Source organism: Oxyura jamaicensis, chromosome 20 (genome assembly GCF_011077185.1).
Source record: "Oxyura jamaicensis isolate SHBP4307 breed ruddy duck chromosome 20, BPBGC_Ojam_1.0, whole genome shotgun sequence".
Lineage (NCBI taxonomy): Eukaryota > Metazoa > Chordata > Aves > Anseriformes > Anatidae > Oxyura > Oxyura jamaicensis.
The window spans coordinates 8,939,774-8,960,558 of NC_048912.1; positions in this window are offsets into that span (position 1 = coordinate 8,939,774).

The window sequence follows — 20,785 nt, forward strand, 5'->3', positions numbered from 1 at the left end:
CCAACTTGATCACAAAGAATTCCCTGAGCACACTCTCTTGTTATCATTACTTGTTTCTTCCTACAGTTGCACCTTCATCAACACTTCCTCCTTGTATCAGAAATGCAGGAAGAAAACTCGGAGGCTTCTTAGCGTTTTGAATGCCATAGGGCTGGTATGACAAAAATGCGCATATGAAAGCTTATAAAAAAAAAAGGACGAGCGATTGTTTGAAACGGGGTATTTGCATGACAGTTGACAAAGGCCTGGTATGTTGCCAGATCTCACTGGTTTCTAATGCTAGTTAATGGGAACAAGTATTCCTTGATCTGAGCAGAGATAGCTGCCTCAAACGCTCTTGCCGACCAGCAGTGACTGTGCTTCCCCATTTTGAGAATCAGTGCTCAGACACCACGATATTGCTTTACTTCAAAACGCATTCGCCTTTTTTTTTTTTTTTTTTTTTTTTCCCTTTCACAACTGCCCGGTAACCCGATCGCTTTCCCTGCATTTGTTCTGTTTGTTTGATTTACATTTTTCTGCTTCCCTGTTCTTGCAGAAGTGACGTTCTTGCAACTGTGCAGGAGCGGGCAGGCGCTGCGCAAACAGGTGATGAACATTTGCCATCGATGCTCTGGGCTGAAGGGGGAGGGGGAAGAGAAAAACACTCCCCAGATCTAAGACGCTTTCAAGTAACTTTCAAAAAAATCAAGCCCCAAGTGCCGTCTCCTTGCACAGATTCCCCAGCTTCTGCCACGCTGACTTGCGCCAAAATTCCCCAAACAATCCCCGAAGGGAAGTTTTGTCAATGCACTGCCAATGCTCGACTCGCAGGCAGGCAACTCTTGAGAGCCAGCCAGGGGGAGAAAACCTGCCAAGTGCAGTACATGTAAGGAAGAGCTGAGTGCCTGCTTACCTGCAGTGCCTTCCCCACCATGTCTCACTCCCAGGAGGACGAGGGAGCAGGGGCTCAGCCCCAGCCTCACACAGAACCTGGGCAGATGTGCATGGGCCAGAGCTTCAGCTGGCCCCTATGGGCCACGTGCTATTGCTTTAATGGTGCTGCAATCATTTCCAGCAGCTGTGACCTCCCCACAGCACTTCAGCATGCTTATGAGTTTTGCTTTTATTTTTATTTTAATTAACCCGTTATCATTCTGCGAGAACTGATCCTCCAGTGCAGGGCAGATTCTGTGCTCAGCCCTTGGACGGCTGCCCCCAGTTTCAACGAGCATGACTCCCACTCCCGGGTGGAAATTCAGAGGTCAACACTGGGGCTTTGCTACAGTGCAAGTGTTGGGTGTGGGACAGAGTAATAGCTTCCCTGTGGGCTGTTTGTGTCAGGATATTTTTCAGGGTAAATCATCAGAGTTTGATTCATTATTGCCATTATTACACTAGTTCCTGTACTTTTCTTCCTCATAATAAATTCTACTAAATAGCGAAGTTTTTGAGAGAAGTGTTGTTTTTGTTTTTTGTTTGTTTGTTTTAGTAAATTTACATAATTGGTCTTTTTCTACAGTTAAAAATCCTGTTTTCAAATGATGCTGTGAAGCCTCACAGGAGCACATGCAACTGAGAACATTTCAAACTTCACCTACTGACATCAGAGAAAAATGACAGTGACTTGTTCTGTGGAAACAAACGCTAAACCTAAACCATCAGAAATGAAATGGCAATTAGAATTGAAATGTAAACCTTTCCGTTTATTCAAGATGGTATTACTGCAGATCAGGTAGGAAAAAAAAAAAAAAAAAATACATGGACTTTTTCATAATATAAGAGTGTTCTTCCAAAATTGTAGGATACTATAGTTTTAGAATAACAAAGTTGCTATTAACCCAGTCTGGGAGAACACAGTTTCTGTGAGTAAGAAAGGTGTTCAGTTTAGACTATATATGATAATTGGAAACTACATTTACATGCATACTTACAGGAAAAGAGAACTGTTTGGCTGAAGTACAGTGCATTAGTTCCTGATGTTGAGGAGAAGCAGAGCCCTCTCTCAGGTCTCCTAATACTAGCTTTTGGTGCTGACAAAATCCTTGCCCAACAGATGCAACCATAGCTTTATCAAGGACTTCTGGTGACAATATAAACCATGAGAGTGAAAAAATGCTTCCTGCTTCAAACTTCCTGCTTCTTCTGCAGGAACAGCACAGACCAGTTTGTTTCATGCGCTGTGTCTTTCTCAGGCTCTATGGTGAATTCAAACCCTTAAAGCAGCACACAGAAGTTTAAAAAATGAGTAAAGTGGTAACACTGTACAGTGTCCTTTGGTGCTATATGTGTGCAGTTAGATAAATACCTTTCATAAATGTTGAAGGGCAATAGTAAATAAGGTCATTGTACAAAGTGTAAGAAATCACAGAAATCTATTCTGCTGCATTAGATGCCAAAATGGCTTTAGACTTCGTTATTGAAGGTGGGTTTTCAAGAGAAATTAAGCAACTTGACAGAGTATTGCAAATGTGCATGAAGCTGGATGTGTGCTTTAGGCATGTAATTATTTTAATTCATGTATGTACAACAGATAATTGTACATGGAAAGAGCTAATTGCACACATTTTCATTTCCTTTTACCTGTGCAGACACTTGGGAGAAACTGGAAGATCTCTCTATGAATGTGTGCCCTCTTCATGTCCTACCTGCACCAACACCAACAGGACCTCAGGTCCTGCATCCTGCTATGGATCCCAGTACCAAACTGTCTCAGAATTAAGGAGACGGTACAGATAGATAGATAGATTGATAGACAGATAGATAGATAGACAGATAGATAGATATAGATATAGATAGATGATATAGATGATATCTATCTATATCTATCTATCTATCTATCTATCTATCTATCTATCTATCTATCTATCAGATGCTGTATATAGATGGTGTATCTATACAGACAGTAGAGCTCCCAGTGCCCCTGGCCATGGGGGTGTGGGGCGCGCCCCCGTTCCCCCCCCCCCCCCCCCCCCCCCCCCCCCGGTGCCCTGAGGGAGCTCAGCCTCACTGCAGCCCTCCTGCAGCCCTCCTCTAGCCCGACTCCTCTGCAGACTTGGTTTCTGTGCTGCCCCTTATTCTGTTACTTCTTCGACCTGTGCACAAAGGCAAAGAGAAGAAAGGAAACACAGGATGTGTCTTTCTGGTTTCGTCAAGAGGATATATATAATTTTTTTTTAGAAGTTGCAGTGAATATAGATAGACAAGGGAAAGAGCAAGCATACATATGTGCCATGAGATACAGGAATATCTCAATAGGCATTTTACTATACTCCCAATTTCTCTACCCCTAGCAACATGCTGACAAATCAAGAACTGCCATCCTATATACAGTACTCCAGCTGTCAGCCTTAAGTCTCCTTGCCAGAGTACAGCCTTTCCTTTGTTTCAGCTTTGAAAATAAAATCACAATTTGTAAAATAAAGGGAAAAGAATTCTTTTCTAAGGCAGGGAAGTCACTAATCCTTTCTCTCATGCAGATATTTTAAAGGTTCATAAATGCATTAACTACTCTGAACAAGAAGCCATGTACTGAATGATAATGGCTTTGTAGTAATAGTGTGCCCTGTATTTAGTATAATAATGACCAGTTACATAAAGTCAACAGACTCTCTCTACTACCCCAGGCACCTATTACTTAATTATATAAATATTTTCATTGATTTTAATTATTTTTAGTAAGGAACATTTGTCATCTGAGCAGCCTTTCTTTCTACTTCCTCATTTTTCAAAGGAGGAAAAAGATTTTTTAATGATATCAGTGACTATATGCATTTTTTGAAGCTAGCTGAGAGGGCTGTGCACTGTGTTAATGTCCTAGGCTTTCATGCCATGCATCTTAGAAACAGGAATAGGTCAAAAGTAAAGTGAGTTTTGTGGGGCTTTTAAAAATTGCTTTGTGTGGGAGTGAGTGACTTACAGAGGCACAACCCGACCTGCATAGGTGGCACAAGTCTCTCTTACAACAGTCTGCAATTTAATTAAAAGTCACAGTTGGCCACAAGAACAACAGAACCACTGAAGCGTACTCATACTTTACAAACGGGGTAGGCATCTCCATACCCATTTTATAGATGAAGAAACTGCAGCTTAGAGATGCAGCATTTTCCCCGAGATTCTACAAGCCTGGAACACAGCCACTGAAGTGAGTGTATAAATCCCTTAAAGAGTACCTTAGGATACCCATATGATATCTAATGAACCAAAACCATGAACTCTAATTAGCCAAAGGAAAAGAATAGAAATGTACAATACGGTAGGATTATCTGGGGTTGCTCTTATGCTTAGATATTTCCAAGCATATCCTTTTTTGTCACCAACTAGATGAAGAAAGTAAATTTTGTCCTCTTTGTTCAAGAAAAAAATTAAGGCGTGGCTTTGCCCCTCATCTGGGATTCCTGCTTAAAAGAGCAGCCCAGTTGGAATTTCTGTGCAGTAGCATCAGACGAATTTTCATACTTCCCCAATTCCAAGGATCTGTATAGTGAATGTGTAGATTGTGTACTGCTTTTCTCGGAAATGTTGGATTTATTGAGCATGCAATATATATTTGATTCACACATGTGCAGTAAGTTTGATTCATCCCGGATACATCAGGTTTATTCTACATGCCATTACATAGCACATGTGCACATATTTCTGTCCAGGAAATCCCAGACAGAAGTGTAGCAGCCCCAGATTAGCTCTTCATAACCAGGGAAGAAGTGAGTGGATTAGGGACCTGCTGGCTGTGAGGAATATATTGACTCTCGGCTTTGGAGACAATACTCATCATCCCCAGTGCAAAATCCCAAGGGGAAATATGGGAAATTTCCATATCTGCAATGTTAACAAGTCGGCTTCATTTCCCCCAATTCATTGCTGTAGGTTTCTTAGGATTGAAACTACCCAAACTGCCCTCCATGCCATGATATTCAGGAAGGGCCAGGCAGGCTCTGTTTGACTGGGGAAAGGGTGCACAGCGTAACAGGGAGCACAGCCTGAGCCACTGCCATCACAGGCAGGGGAGCTTAATCCAAGCTTTTTAGTTTTTGGGTTTGGTTTTAAAAAAAAAACAAAAACAAACAAACAAACAAAAAAAAACAACAAAACAACAACAACAACAACAACAAAACAGGAATCCTAATTATATGGAATATTAGTGACTCACCTGGGAATCTCATTTTTTGCAAGTCAAAGACAATTAGGAAAAGTCCATGATTAAAAATAAATAAATCCCTGAAACTGCTTCTTTAGCTTGCAGGAGCAACTCATTTGTAACACAAAAACAGGACAAAAATAGCACTTAATATTTTCAAAGTCTACAAGAAGTGTCTTGAACTGAAATATGTGTTAATCTAAGAGAAAAGCCGGTTTACATAATAATTGTATCCCAATGAAATGAATAAATTCAACTATTACAAATATAATATAATGCAGGGAAATACAAAATAAGCTAAACTGTGCTACAAAAAGCAGAAATTCCTTAGGGAAAATCGTTGCCCCAAGACTGAAGTTGAAATGAATTCCTAGAACCTTAAATGATAATTTTAAAAATGCTTCACTGCAGATTTATTTTGAATATCGCATCTTGTCAACAGACAAAGGGTGAGCAACACCAAAGTGCTGTGCTAAATGCACTCATACTAATCAAGGTCAGATGTCTCCATAAACTGCGAAGTGTTCAGATGCACTGGATTGCACTGGCTCACTTGTAGAATTTTCTTTCCCTGTATCTTTTAATTTGCTAAATGATTTGAAATAAACCACACCACCTACGTTCAATTAGTTTTATAAATCAAAGGTGACAATTCTTTAGTAACCTGTATTATTTCCCAGCACGGCAAGCTAGAAAAAATGCAGACAAATTTATTTATTGACCTGTTGTGTTTTGCAAGGACAGCCAATGTTATATTGATCCAGCTATCAAAAATACTGTAGCGGGGGCAATAACATCCAAGTGCCAGTGTCTCCGCATGCTCTCTCTGTACTCTGCCTCCCCTGTGATATCCCCCATCTCTTACGAATATGCAAATGCACCCATCCCCCAGTCCTCGCACCCACCCTGCTCTTGCTTGCTTAACCTTATTGTTAGAAATTAAACCAAGGAGAGACCTTCACATTTAGTTGGCGTATAGTTTTGCTTCTTTCATCAGAAGCGATCATCAGTAAGTGCTGTCGCAACTTTAATTATATCTTCAGTAACTGTTCCCCACCCCCAGCACTTTCTGTAAACCTTCCTTTGTATCACCCAGGAATCTGATCCTGCAATCCTTCATGTGAAACCTCTATTGAAGTCAATCGGGTTGGCTCCCAATTTCCTTAGGTCTCACTCCTGTAACATATGTATCGAAGGCACGGGGCTCTCCTTTTTGATGCTTAAAAGTATGAATGTGCAGAAGTCTTTGTGAGATCAGCACTTCCAGGTTTAGTTCATGATAAAATGGAAAAAAATAAATGGAGACTTTGGTATTTGACCTACTGGCATACCTCACTTGACAATCACTCATGAGTTGGGGTGACAAGGTCACGTTCCTTATTCTTTATTCATTTAACCATTTTATAATTATAAGAAGCAGTGGAAAGCAAGCAATCTCCACAGCTAATAATATTCCTAGACCCCAGGGTACAGGTCTGTAAAATGGAGGAAACAATGGGGAAAAGTTAAAAATTGTTTTCCACAATTAATTACCATAATGTAAAGAAGAAAAAAAAATGAATGTTCATTTACATTTCTAGTAAAACCCTGAACACAGTAGTCAGATAAAAAGATAGAGAAGACATTGAAAATAGGCCTGGAATATGATTATACAATTGATGCTCTTTTTTCCCATGTGCATTTTTATGCAAATATTGCTAGTTTCACCACCTCCAATGATCCTTAATTCCCACTGAAGCCTGTGAGAGCTGAAGGTCTTCATCGTCACACAATTATTTTATATATTAAAACACGACTGAGGACAGGAGGTTAGGCTTTCATAATTGCAGTGTGTGGCTGGTGCTCCGCATGCATATTTTTATATTGCAGTGACAAAGGCCACAAGTCAAGAAATCACTTTCTCACATGCTCAAATCCATCCTTCATCATGACCACATTTAAGTGCATGACCAAATTTAAGTATTACCTTGTGCGTGTTGTTAACCACATGCTTAAGTGTGGGCTCAAATAGGGATGCATTCCTGAATCTAAATCAATCAATCAAAATAGCTGCAGGTGAAAATTCTTCATACATGCTTTCTGTGCATGTAATGAAATATGCATGGTCATACAAGTACAGACCTGTATTGCCTCTTCTTTCAGAAAAAAAAAAAAAGGAAAAAAAAAAAAGAAAAAAAAAGTATTTAGTTTTATGTGCGATGCAGTTTAAAATCTGCCTCTGGAAAGTCAGGATATTTTTCTGAATGTTCTGCTGATAACATGTTTAATGTCAGAACGAAGGCTAGCAATCAAAAAATAAACAACAGCATTTAAAAAAAAAAATATATAGTTTTTGTGCTTTAAACTCAGATGGCATTAGAGAACATTTCCTTATATAGCCTGTCTCGGATTAATATGTAAATTTTTAAAAGTAAAATGTTTGTAGAACCTTGTAGTTAGAAAATAAACTTTAAAATGGTGACATGAGCTACATGCTGGGTACACAGATGGATAATATTTTGTTTTTCTTTCTGAAAGTCTTTTGTCTTAAAGCTAGTGTGAAAATCTAGAAGAGGGCCCCACATGATTGATCACCACAAGCATCAGAAGGAAATGATTCACCACAACACTGTAACTGAAACTGCTTCAACACCTGATTGCAAACTTCACACTAGGGGACTAATTAACTGCTTTACCTGCTCAAAGATTTCGGTAATGCACAGGACACCTCGGCTAGTATAATTCCAGCTGTGAATACCTACTGATCTGGCTCATTATTACCGGTGGAAATGTACATGGCATTAAGAAGTGCAAGGAACAGTTAAAAAAAAAAATATATATATATATAATGATAATAAGACATTACATTATAATTTTTACTCTGTGAAGACATTGTTTCAAAACAGAGTAACCATAACAGGACTTCACTATATGCTTAAAGTGTGTACATATTATTATTATTATTATTTTTATTATTATTTTTTTTGGTCTGACGATAAGACTGCTTTCACTTTCAGGGTTTCCCTACTTTTTCCATGAACTTTGGACCTTCAGGTATTATATTAACATTTTATAACATTTTCAGAATTGACAATATTAAGAACATAAGAGTCATATTGTCTGAATTTAGATATAAAACAGTACATGAAATAGCACCAGTTACCCATGCGCTGTGCTCATAACTAAGCCAATGTCTCAGCAGATTTATCATCAGAAATACAAGTTTACAGTTTGCAAATGGAGATAATGTATTCCTAGCAAAGCATTTATACATAATGATTAGAAATAATGGAAGAAAGGCTGGCTATGTGTAGATTGTTTTTGTTTGTTTGTTGTTGTTGTTGTTGTTGTTTCTTTAAGGGAAAAAAAGAAAATTTCTATTACTATTATTATTATTTTTGCTTGCCAATAGTTATGTAACTGCAAATTAATGTACTACAACATGGATTTCTATATTCAGTGACCAGCAATTCGTTATCCCTTTTTTTATTATTATTTTATTTTTAACCACATAGACTGTATCGGTTCTTCTGACAAATAAAATCTTTCTTCCCTTTCCCCTCTTCTCCTGTATTCCTCAGACGATTTAAATTAATATATATATATATATATTTTCAATATTTTCAAATATGGTTTCAGGGGAGTAATAAAGACATGCAATTAAAAAAAAAAAAAAAAAAAAAAAAAAAAGAAAAAAGAGTCCTAAAATTTGGAAGAGTGTAGAATTAATTGGCAATAGCAGAGAATCCTTTGTTCTCATTTTCTAAATGATTCAGATAGTTTGTCTTGATGAGCTGAAGAAATTGGTTAGCTCTTCAGGAAAGCAACATAAAAAGCTGTAAGTGCAGTGTCACCGTGACATCAATTTGATGCTCCTAAAAATAACCATGCCCAAATCTGCATTACATTCACAGGTCTCACCAAGAGCAAAGTTCATTAAGCACCGATATTAACAGCTACGCTTCTTACTCATCAGATTTTATATTATTTTTACCTTAAAAGCCTGCTAATTCTGTGTATAGACAAGACTTTAATGAATTATGTTAGTATATCTCTGAGGGAAGATTTGGGTAAACGATTTCTTTTAATCTGTCTCATAAAACAATGGTGCATACAGATCCCATCATCCTGGCGTCTCTTCAGGATTTACAAAACCAGAAAGTGGTCATTCACACACGTGCAGCTGTGACAGGCCTCCCCTTCACTTTCTGCACATGCCTTTCTTATCTCCACATTAAAAAGTATGGAAAATGGCTGGCATAAAGAGCGCAGGAATGAGTCAATACACAGCTGCAAGATTTAAACACACGATGACCAGCAATCTATCAGCCTCACTGAAGTAAATTACATAGTGCCTTACAAATTTGACCCAAACTGCCGACTTCTGAAGATGTTTCCTGATAGGCATGCATATGCATATTTTCAATGTAAATGAGAATTTGAGGGCTAAAACAAGGTTTGTTGAGTATTTTGTCTTGTGAATTTACAGCAACCCTGAGCTCAGTAGCAAACTGCTAATTTCTTGCTTAGCAAATTCATTTTATGTATGGAGACAGTTGGCAATTTCATCTCTGCATGTTTCCAATATTAATCAGATACTTCCTGTTCAGTGTTTCATCAGGAAAGGCAACATGTGCATCAAAGGTAAAAATTCTCCAAATTTCTCTGGCAGTCACGCTAAAGATTTTGGGTCACACTTTCTGGTTATCTATAATCAGACACTAAATTACTGCTTGTGTTACCTCTAATCTGGCAAAATAAAATATATAAAAGAAATAAATTGAAAAACATCTAGTTCCTATTAAAACATCACAGCCTTAAGAAATGAAATTCTCCTTCCTTTCGCTATAGAGCGGGGAGGAAATATTTCCTAAGCTACCCTGGCCGATCAAACAGGCAGAAGCAAAACTTTGTCCTGACAACAGCTCCAGAGGTGGCGATTGAATCAGCGCATCCTCCTGGGCTGCCTTCCCCAGGCACCCACCGAGCGCCAGGGCTGCCAGCCACGCTGATGGTTTCGGGTGGAGAAACTCGTGCGGCTGGAGCCGCCAGGTTCACAGGTCAGAGCCATCAATAGGTGACAATTTTCAATCAGAAACAGTCTGTGTTGGATTCACGTGCTATTGTTTTTCACTAGGAGGCCTTACTGCTATTATTGCATAAATGTTATGAGTCAGATTTAAAAAAAAACAAAACACAACATGAAATCCAACAGCTTAGTAGTTAAAAAAATAGAAAGAACTGTTAAGAAAACAGGATACCTTGGCAAAAAGCTTTCTGAAAAGCTCATGTGATCATTTTTCAGAATGTGTTTTTCCCTTTTTGAAAGGAAAAAATATTTTTAATAGCCATGCAGCTACTAAAAAAAAAAAAAAAAAAAAGAAAAAAGTTTCACAAAAGTTACTAAGTATTATTCCTCCTTAATAAATTTCAAGTAGTGAAACGTGCAGATCCACAGAACAAAAACTGCTCACTGCTCTGATTTGACCTTTACTGAGATTACAGGGATAAGGGCACAAATCAGGCACAGTGTCAACACTACAAGTGACTTTCAGTGCCGGTTTCCCTGGGAGTTTTTAATGGACTTACTCTCATTTGAGGGTTCCAAAGGCAGTCTATAAATTCTGTGGTTACCAACCCTGGAGTGATATGAAATAGGTTTTGGGTTTCTCACCTGTACAGAATGGGTCACAGAAATAAGCACCAGAAGAAGCCCCTAAATTTGAAATGAACACCAGGAAGCCCCAGGAAGAGGCCAGGTGAGCAGACAGGCAGAGAGAATCATGCCACACATAAAATGGGAAGGGGGCTGCACAGAGAGAGAGGACATGGGGGATTTTGGTACCACACTAACAGCTCACAGCCAAGTGGGGCAACACCAGGAGCAGGCCGGAAGAAGGGCACACTGGTGTCCCCATGTCCCCATGCCTGGGTGTCCCCACGCCACCATCTCCACAGCCCCAGCCCCATCCTCTGTCCCCTGTCCCAGTGCCCTCCTCACACCAGGCGGGTTGAAAGCAGCAGCTGAGGTCCCTCCTGTGAGGATAATGCCCCATCACTGAGCAGCAACACTTTGGCCTCTTTATTCAGACCACCAGATCATCCTTCTTGCCCCCTCTGTGCTCCCCAGCCACCTTTAGTGCTTTCTCCCCAGCTGGCTCTCTGGGATGGGTGGCTTTACACAAACCAGCAGGCACGGCCACAGAGTGTGTGTTTACATAGACACGTCTCATGACAAAGCAACACTTTACACTTTGCAGATATTGGGCTAACTCTACAACTCACTTGTTTTTTACAGCCAGTCAAACTCTGAGCAACAGTGACATAAATATAAGCAAAACCTAATGAGTTTTACAAAACCGTGATTTTTTCATTGAGGTAAGTGCAGCCACTGCCAGAGTCAAATGCAGCAGCTCGTAAATAACACGCAAAAATTCAGTACAATAGCAGAGGAAATGTTAGGTGAATGCAACGTAATTTGTCAGTTATGTACTAATGGAGGTTGGGCTGTAACATGTTCTGGCTTCTCTGCCTGTGTCTGAACAAGCATTTTTGTGTTGTACATGTCCTCCTGTCTAGAATTATTGTATGCTGCAATGAATGTAGAGAATGACCACAGGAAAATTCAAAAGAGAAAATAGGAAAAAGGAAACCACAAATGGGCACTACTGTGTATCCAAACGTTGTTCCAAATATACACAGACAAGATGAACAAAAATAGATCAAAACTGAAGATGGAGCAAATAGATGTGAAATTATTTGTGCTGCTTAGCTGATAGGTAAGGCAAGGTCAATCAGTTTTTTTCATGATTTATGAATAAGCAAACAGAATAATTTTATCAGTCCATTTCTCATATGAATATTTTATTGTTACTAATGTTTAACCATGATTACTAGGACTTAAACACTCAACATTCCCCAAATCAGAACTAAAGCATTTCAAAAGGATGTGAGGAATTAGCATTCCCTATTTATTTTGGAGGAAATTATCTAGCATGAGATATAATTTACCCCAAATGAGAAAATGAATCAGTGGCATAGTTAGAAATCATTTCCTTGATGGGGAAATGTCTATAATAGGCTATATACATACTGTCCAGTTATGTTTCCAAATTATAATTATGCATGCTTCTTAGCCATAGCATTAATAATACGGATTAATAGTCTACACATGTATATGACCTCCACCCAAGAATCTCAGCACACATTATGAAGGATTCACTTATTAGGATTATAATTAAATTTCATATATGCAGAAACTGAAGATGCAAAGAACTGATGAAATTGAGTCATATGGAAATCAGTGGCTGAGTTAGCAATAGAAGTCAGGTCTCTCAATTCTCAGAGCAAATTTTCTGGCATAAAATGTTAAATATTTTGTACACAATTTTTTGAATACTTTTGTTGCAGAACTGTTTGTACATACCTTTATTTTATAAACACTAATTCAAAGAAGTGATGTTTTGCATAGTGTGTCAACTCTAGCAATGTCAGCAGGACTAGCAATGTTGTATTTTGAGGTGGTTTTGTTTGTGCGTTGTTTTTTTTTTAATTCAGTTCTGGGAGACAGAAATGTTCTCTTTTGTCTCCATGAGAACCATAAGTACTTTCTCGTAGTTATTTCTTTATTTCTTTTAGGCTTTCTGAATTAAAGCTTGAAAACATGAACTGGGATTACATAAACTCTCAGAAATCACAAACAAATGAAACGGACACATGACTTTAAAACTTAAGGTTTTGAAAAGTCAGTCCTATGATATTGGATTTTATTTCTAATGCTGTTGTTTGGCAACCCAGTCTGGGTAGTATTATACAACCGAAGCAGCTAGGCAGGAACATTTTAAATGTTTCCACTTGCGTTTTGTCAGTTACAGAGTCAGCAGGTGTAGGTTGTAAGCAGAGAAGAAACTCATCTGTTTGAAACTCACGTTTTCAGAATATTTGGTTAGGTAATCAAAGGCTGAGCCCCTTCCTTAGAACAGGCAGACACACATACAATTTCAAGCTGCTTGGATTAGAGGTATTACATATTTTTTTCCCCTCTCCAAATATAATTATCAACTGGAAACATGAATGCAACAAAACAGCCTATACAGATAAATTCACATTGCCTTTTTTTTTTTTTTTTTTTTTTTTTTTTTTTTATTTTCTGCTATCATTTATAGATCAGTATATTTGTATTAACTGCTTTTGAATTCTGTTTTCCTCCTCTGCAACATGCTCTGTTGACTTCAGAGTGAAATGAACTCAAGTGCTTCTAGGTGACACATTAGTAGCAACTGAGGCTGTTTTAGGTTATCCATAATAAAATTTGTACGTACTTATGTAGATGAGTATATACACATTTGATCTTGGATGCATACTGCAAACTGATTTAGTAAAATAGCATTTGATCAAGGTTTATGAGTGAATTGTAAAATTCCAATTGACTTCAGCGAGGTTTGGATTGCACCCATATTATTCCAGGAATGAGAAACCTCACTGGCAAGGCCAAACCTAAGAGCTACTGCCCAACTTAAATAGGAGGGTAAGCACCCAGAGGGGACATACAACTAAGCATGGCCTTAGTGAAGCACAATCCAGGGTTGTTATGAGAACAAGTAGAGATAAAAACCAATCATGATAGGTATACTCAAGGAGAAATAAAACAGCTTCTAGCCACCAGGGCCACCTGGAGCTCTTGTTCAAGGGAAGCTGCGAGGTGACTCAGAAGAGCCACCACATCACTTATGCTAAACAGGGACAAGGCCTTTGCCAGTTACCCAGGCATAGACTTTCACTCCTCCTATATATCAGAGCTCCTCTCTTATAGGGAGGTTTCAGCCCACTGTAATTAGATTCCACAGATTTAATCCCCTGGGAATGTAGCAATTACCATATACCTGACAAGTGCTAAATGCTGCATTCCGAGGGGATTATCACCTCTGGCTGAACAGAGAAAAAAGGGGAGGGGAAGAGAAATTTCCACTTCCCCATGGGGTGGGGAGTATGATGAAAACTGCCTGATCTGCTGCAGCTGCTGGCCCACTGTAGGGCAGGAGGAGGGAGCAGGTCATCCAGGAGAAGGCATTCCTGAAAAGGACCAGACAAAATGTTTATCTGTAATAAAAAGAATAGGGGTAATGCTGCACACGTGGGTGACTCTTCTCTGGTTTTGTGGTGCTTGCTCCAGCTGGTGTGTGTTTATAGAGGGATTCTTATTAATACTGCTATTACACAGAGCAAATACACCGCAGAGTAAGTGAGATTAAGACAATTGGTCTAATAGACTTCAGAAATAAGTGAGATTAAATGAAATGAACAAAATATAATATTGGTGAAGAAGAGGCATTTGCGCAGTGGTTTTGCACCCTGTGATAAACAATGTGCTGCAGCTTGTTAAAAAGCATAGTTTGTATAAAGCGTCTCTCATTCTATTGCATTATCTTATCTCAGTTATTTACAAGATTCACAGTGATGTTGTGAGAGCATAACTCATTGTCAAACTACTTGGGATCATCAGATAAAAGGCATAATTTAACGGCACGATAATAGGCAGTAACAATAGATGTAGCATTTATATATGCCAACGTTCACTTGGGCTGATTATGAAGTGTTCTCTGCTGGTGCAAACAACGTTGCTCCCAGTGGGGCAACCCTGGGCCAGATCCCACCACAGGTAGAGGTCATCAAAGTGAGATAATTTGATCTGGTTATGAAGTGAACACCTTGCTGTTGCAAAAACTCTGGGGCTCTAAGGAGCAGAGCAAGGTAGGACCAGCTTTGTGTTTTGTGTCGATGACAACACCTTGTCCCTCAGAGCGTGCTGTACGCTGCCTTGCTGAACTACTTACGCTTCCTGCCACACCTCGCAGCAAGCCGGAGTATAAAGAAATCGCCTGCCATGCAGCCACACTGCTGCAGCGACAGCAGCAACCCCCTCCCCAAGAGGCACTACCAGGCTCTTTTATTTTCCTAGAAGCAAAAAAGTACTGCTCTATTTAAATATATAACATTAAATACAAAGAATATATATGTGTATTCATTACTGTGGAGTAGCAAGAAAAATAAATAAATAAATAAATAAAAGCAAAACCCTTTAAGCACTTGGGAAAGTCCTTCAGATCAGAGGGAGAGCAGCTGCTGGCAGCCTGGTAGAGGGTGAAGAGGAGAACCATTGCTGGTTGTGAAACCATGCTCGTACTACTTCCTTTTATCACGCGGTTATTCAGTCATATCATTCTACTAAGGTTTTAACACAGGTGTAATAAATCTGTAGTGGTATTAAAACATCCGTATGGCACCGCATGTGGACCCCTTGGAGGTGGAGGCCCAGCAGCAGCTGACACCAGAACGGCTCACGGCTGCCTGGTTTTGAGAGGGCCTGGCTTGGCCAGGAAGGCCAGCAAGAGCCAAGGGAGCATGCAGATCTCACTCAGCTGCTGCCAAGCAGGAGCTGCACTGGCAGCAATATTGGGAAAACCATCACGCTTTTATGCTATATGGGAGAAAATCCACCTCATCATACACAGATGCATATATGCCAAGAGCATATATGGATGATGAAATGGTATTTTGATGACCTCAGGGTAGTAAGCCAAGCCTTTTGTTGGTCTTTTGTGAAGGTGAAGGTCACCTATGTGTCTTTTTAATGCAGGCTAGGACCATAAACGGTTTGTAATAGGACACCATCTGCATTTTTCATCACGTACAAATCCATTGTATGACTGAAATAAATCTAGTGCAGGGCGTGGTGTTTCTCCATTTCCTAACTCATTAGCAAGACTTTTAAGACTACTCCTGTCTTTCAGTAGTGTGGTAAACCTGTTTAAACAAACAAAAAGAAAATACTTATTAATTGGCTAATAATAACACGTCACATGGATTTCTTGAAAATCTCACCTACTAGCACAAATCCCTTGATAGCAACAGCAGTGTGTGCTTCTAGTTCTTGGAGCTCTTCTGAAAATTAGATTCGGAGGTGCTAATACAATTTCTATTAATTTTCCCAGTGACCCCTCCCTGTTCCGTATGTGCTGAGACAGAACCTGCTAATTCTTATCTGTCAGAACCTTACACCAAGTCCCTCTGCTCAGGACCAGGCATTGATAAGGCACAAAGGAAGGAATGGGATGCAAAACCGTCTGTTTGACTGCACCGGTGTCAGACCGAAGGGAGGGCACAGCCATGCCGCCCCACCCCAGGAGAGATGAGGTGTTGACATTTCTGCTGTCAGTATTGTTCCTACCCCTTGTAGGCACCCAGTAACAGCCAGAATAGCAGGCCAAGTCATTTGGAGCCTTCCTCTCCTCAATCTAATTCCACCCCTAATTGTGAGAAAAGCATCCTGGCCTTGGCCAAACTGTGGTCCCACAATCTGGGATCAACACATTTTAGGGTGGCCTATGCCACTGTGCAGCTCTGAGACAATTTTTGTCCTTTTGAACCCTCAAGATCATTCCAGAGCAGAAGCCTGAGGGTCACCTGAAAGGGCACAGCCCCCACCAGCAGGGTATGTTGGCCCTATCTGCCCTTTTTAAAGCTCTGCTTTGTCTCTAACTGCATGTGAAATCTTGTCCCTGTTGAAATCAGTCTTGAACCTTCCACTGACTTTAATAAAGCGAGGATTCACTTCTTGGCTAAGAAAAAAAAAAAAAAAAAAAAAAAGTAGGAAGAGCCTATTGACAAGTTAATCCTCTCAGTGGCTCTGGGCTGACATTAAAACTGTTGCAACCAAACCCAACCAGCTAATGACACCAAGTTAAAAACCTGTTCCTGTCTTTGCAAGCTGTCACAGGGCTTTGTCTTCAGATGGGGGGGAGAAACTCTATGCTCTGCAAGTGAATGAGACACGTTCATGTGATCAGAACGATCAGAGCATGCAAAATAAATTAGAGCAAAACATACACTGAGGTCAAAACAACATAAAAATGAAAGCGTATTCATGTTCCTCATTTGCTTGACTCATTGAATATATTATTATGTACATGCCTGAACCAGACTGGCGTTATTTGCCTTACATACTACAGAGTTGAATATAATTACCTATACTGTTCCAATCAGCACCTGTTCTACAGTAATTCTGAATTAGTGCATTAGCCAAAGCACCAAAGAGATGAGCAAGAATGTGAGCTGAAAACTAGTTGCTTCTAATTGTCATGAAAACAAATGTCAAAAGAACATGTGTTTCTACTTAGCTAACTCTGCTTATGAGGTTTGAAGCTGTTTTGTGTTAGTTTCTACCATTTAAATTAAATGTTTTGTCTCTAACATACTTGATGTGGCTTTAAGAAGCTGTGCTTCCCCCCCATCCCCCTTATGAATCTTAATGTTTGGCTGGATTTGTTTGTAGCATCAGACAAAAGACTCTGGCAGGCTGAGCCGGAGTGACATAGATTTTATGTTGAAACAAAGCAAAGCTAAAAAAAAATCAATTAGAGGTCATTAAAAACCAAACTTTTCAATGAAAGAAATACTGTAATGGAATAGTAATACTTCGGGGTTTAGGAGTTCTTTTAATTCCTGAAAGAGCTATTTTGCAGCGCCCCTCCTCCACTTCATCTCTGTGAATCTGCTGTGTTGCAGAATGAGTCAGCTCTGGAATATCCAAACTCCACAGCTGTGCATTAGCATTTGGGAAGAGTATCAGTGTGAGTTCATATTTTACATGTGGAATCAGTGACGCTAGTTTTCAAGCCATGGAGAAAGAATGGTTCAACACATAGCATGTACAGATACAGCGCTCGCCCCTCAGCAGAGCTAACTTTCCAAGGAGACTTTTCTACATATTTCCATGGGACAACAATATGGCCAATCATGTCTGTCAAACAAATATAGCAGGGGCTATTAAAAGATTTTCTGTACACAACATTCTAGTGTTTGATGTCTTAAAAAAGTGGATGTCTGCTTTTTTTTTTTTCTTTCTTTTTTTTTTTTTTTTTCTTTTTTTCTTTCTTTTCTCCTATTACTAATTCCTTGAGGCCATCTCATTACCAAAGGAACACTGCATCTTTGTTTCTTAAGGAATGGAAGATCAACTTCAGTTCTTTCCATAATAAATGTGTTATTAGAAAAGAAAAATACATGCCACTAATCACAGCACTTCACTGGAGCTTGGCAGTGGAGTTACGTAGCCACGTTAAATCAGCAGTTCCCAGGGAGCAGATTGTGACCCTGCTGGGTTCATGACCTGGAAGTGCAGAAGGAAATGGACACACAAGCCCAAAGGAATCACAAGCTGAAAGCTTGGAAGCTGCCGTTTTGCATAAACCCCCTAGTAACGACAAGTACACTTTGTGTTTCAAGGAGAATTCCCTCACCAGCACAGACCCGGGAATGTGAACAAGCCCGTGAATAGTGCCAGGTCTGTGGGAAAGGAAGAGGATACAGGAGCCAGCAGGGGAGCCGGAAAACCCATCCTGTGACAGTGGTGGCCCAGGGCTCCCTCCCAGGCAGGGGGACAGAGATGACATCCCCGCAGCTGGGTCGTGGTGCGGGGCACCCTGGCCGGGGCTGTCCCTGTGGGAGCCACGCTGCTGCTGGCCCCGGTCAGCCCTGGGCAGCCCATGCGTTGGCCCAGCCACGTGCGGGGCTTGCGGGCAAGGAAGGAAGAAAGATGCTCAAATGTCCAGTGCACATCTGGGCTGCATCTGTCCCTGCTCACAGAAGCACATTTTTAAAATTTAGGCTCACAGAAATGACTGCATTTATGAAAGCTGTGTTGTGCCCACAGGGGCACAAGTTCTCTTTCATGTGCTGATGGGCTGAGCTTTTCTTAGGGGTTTCAAAGTAGATCGTCATACTGGCATGAACTGATGCTGCACTTACTGGATAACTGTTGATTTACTTCACTGAAGAGTATGGCAAATTTATTTTTAAGTATATATCATAAGGCCCCCAAATATATTAATATCTACATTATTGCATTTGGGAGAGATGCCAGGAACCAGCAGTGAATTGGCGGAGTACTCACAGCAAACACAGTTTTTCATGTCAGTTTGATCAACAGAAATATTGGGGGACAAACACCCCTCAAACAGGTACAGTTGCATTTTGCACATGAGGGGATAGAGCAATCTCAATAGAAGTCCAGTCGTTATGTCAGGGGATAATTTTCTCGAAGACTGCCCTATAGCCCCCTTCCTTTAAGGACAGAAACCATTTTGGCCTGATACATTTATTCTGCTGAACTGGAGATTTTAGCTTAGCTAAAGGAATTTCATACCTTTAATTTGAACCTTTGTATGTGTTCATTGGTGTAGTGCAAAACCAAATACAAAACATTTCATTTACTGGATAACCACACTGTAAACATGTTTTGCCTGGATTGTGATGGATGATAAGATCTACTCGCAAAATTATTTACAACAGGATGCCCAGTGAGTAATTCTTGAAGTAAAACCTGTAACATCACACACACAACCAGAGTAAGACAATTCTTAAGCTAATAAATTTGACACATTATTTTAAAGAATGGCATATGAAAAGGGAAGACTTGGTGTCTGAGGACACAGAAAAGTTGCCTTCTATTAAATTACACAGGTGAGAGCAGCAATTTTCTGTATACCTTAGATAGCATGAGTAATTCTGCAAGTGTCAGCTGGATTTATTGAGATTTACAGAGAATATATTTGTCTTACAAAGGGAAGGGCATTTAACTTACACATCTAATTTTTCACAAGGGTTTGGAAGCCATTTTAAAAGTTGAATAAGTATCTCTTTAGTCTTTTTCCAGACTCTTCTTTTTATACTCCTCCTCCCTCCTTAAATTTGGCGCTTATCCCAAAATGCACACCATGTTCAAGAGAGGGAAAACTCTAACCCTGTATAATTTGAATAAATGAGCTCTACATATATTGCCACTTTTAGTTCAAATTATGCAAAAATCCAAGATAAGTGAGGCTGAGCATAAAAGCCCCTTGGTGTGTAATTATAAATACTAAAATGGCTTACTTTTCCAAAACAAGAAGCTTTTTTTTTTTTTTTTAATTTGCATACTCTGATGACTTTTGACCTGCAATAAAAATGCAACACAAGTTGGTAAGTGACTGAGTCAGAACAGGACCTTCTGTTTGCATCATTCCTCCTGCCTTCTGGAGTTTCAGTCTTTAGCAATTTGCTTAGATTTACAGTCATCTACTGAGCAGCTACAGTGTGTAACCAAAAGGTCTTGTCTTTAAACATGTAAACTGTTAGATCAAAATTCTTGGGCTTCAGGATATGCAGAAAATCCATGGGTCAAATTATAGATAATAAGTATGAATTGAGCCCTGAGATCCTTCTGGCCTGAATACGTTTTTCAAGCACAGCTGTAATAAACAAGCAGGATGCCTCCTGCAGCACTTGGCTTCCAGATGTATGCCCAGTGCAGTATCTCTTTGGGGACCAAGCTCACTTACAGCTCTGATGAGTAGTGTAAGGAAAGAGAAAACAATACATGCATAACTTCAGGACTAAAGATTTTACTCAGCTTTGGTTCAAGCTAATTCATATTCTCTTCTATTTCTGTTTCTCTTCTAATTTCTTAACTGTATGGACTGTCGTTAGAGAAACTGGACTCCGATATTTCAGTGTTTCAGGGTAGTTGAGTGAGGTACCGGCTTTTCTAGTTATCAGTCTTCACCAACAAAAATGCTCAAACCTGTATATCTTCAAAGCATCATACAGCTGTTCATAACTTCTATAGGCATTAAGCTGGAAAATACTTTGAAG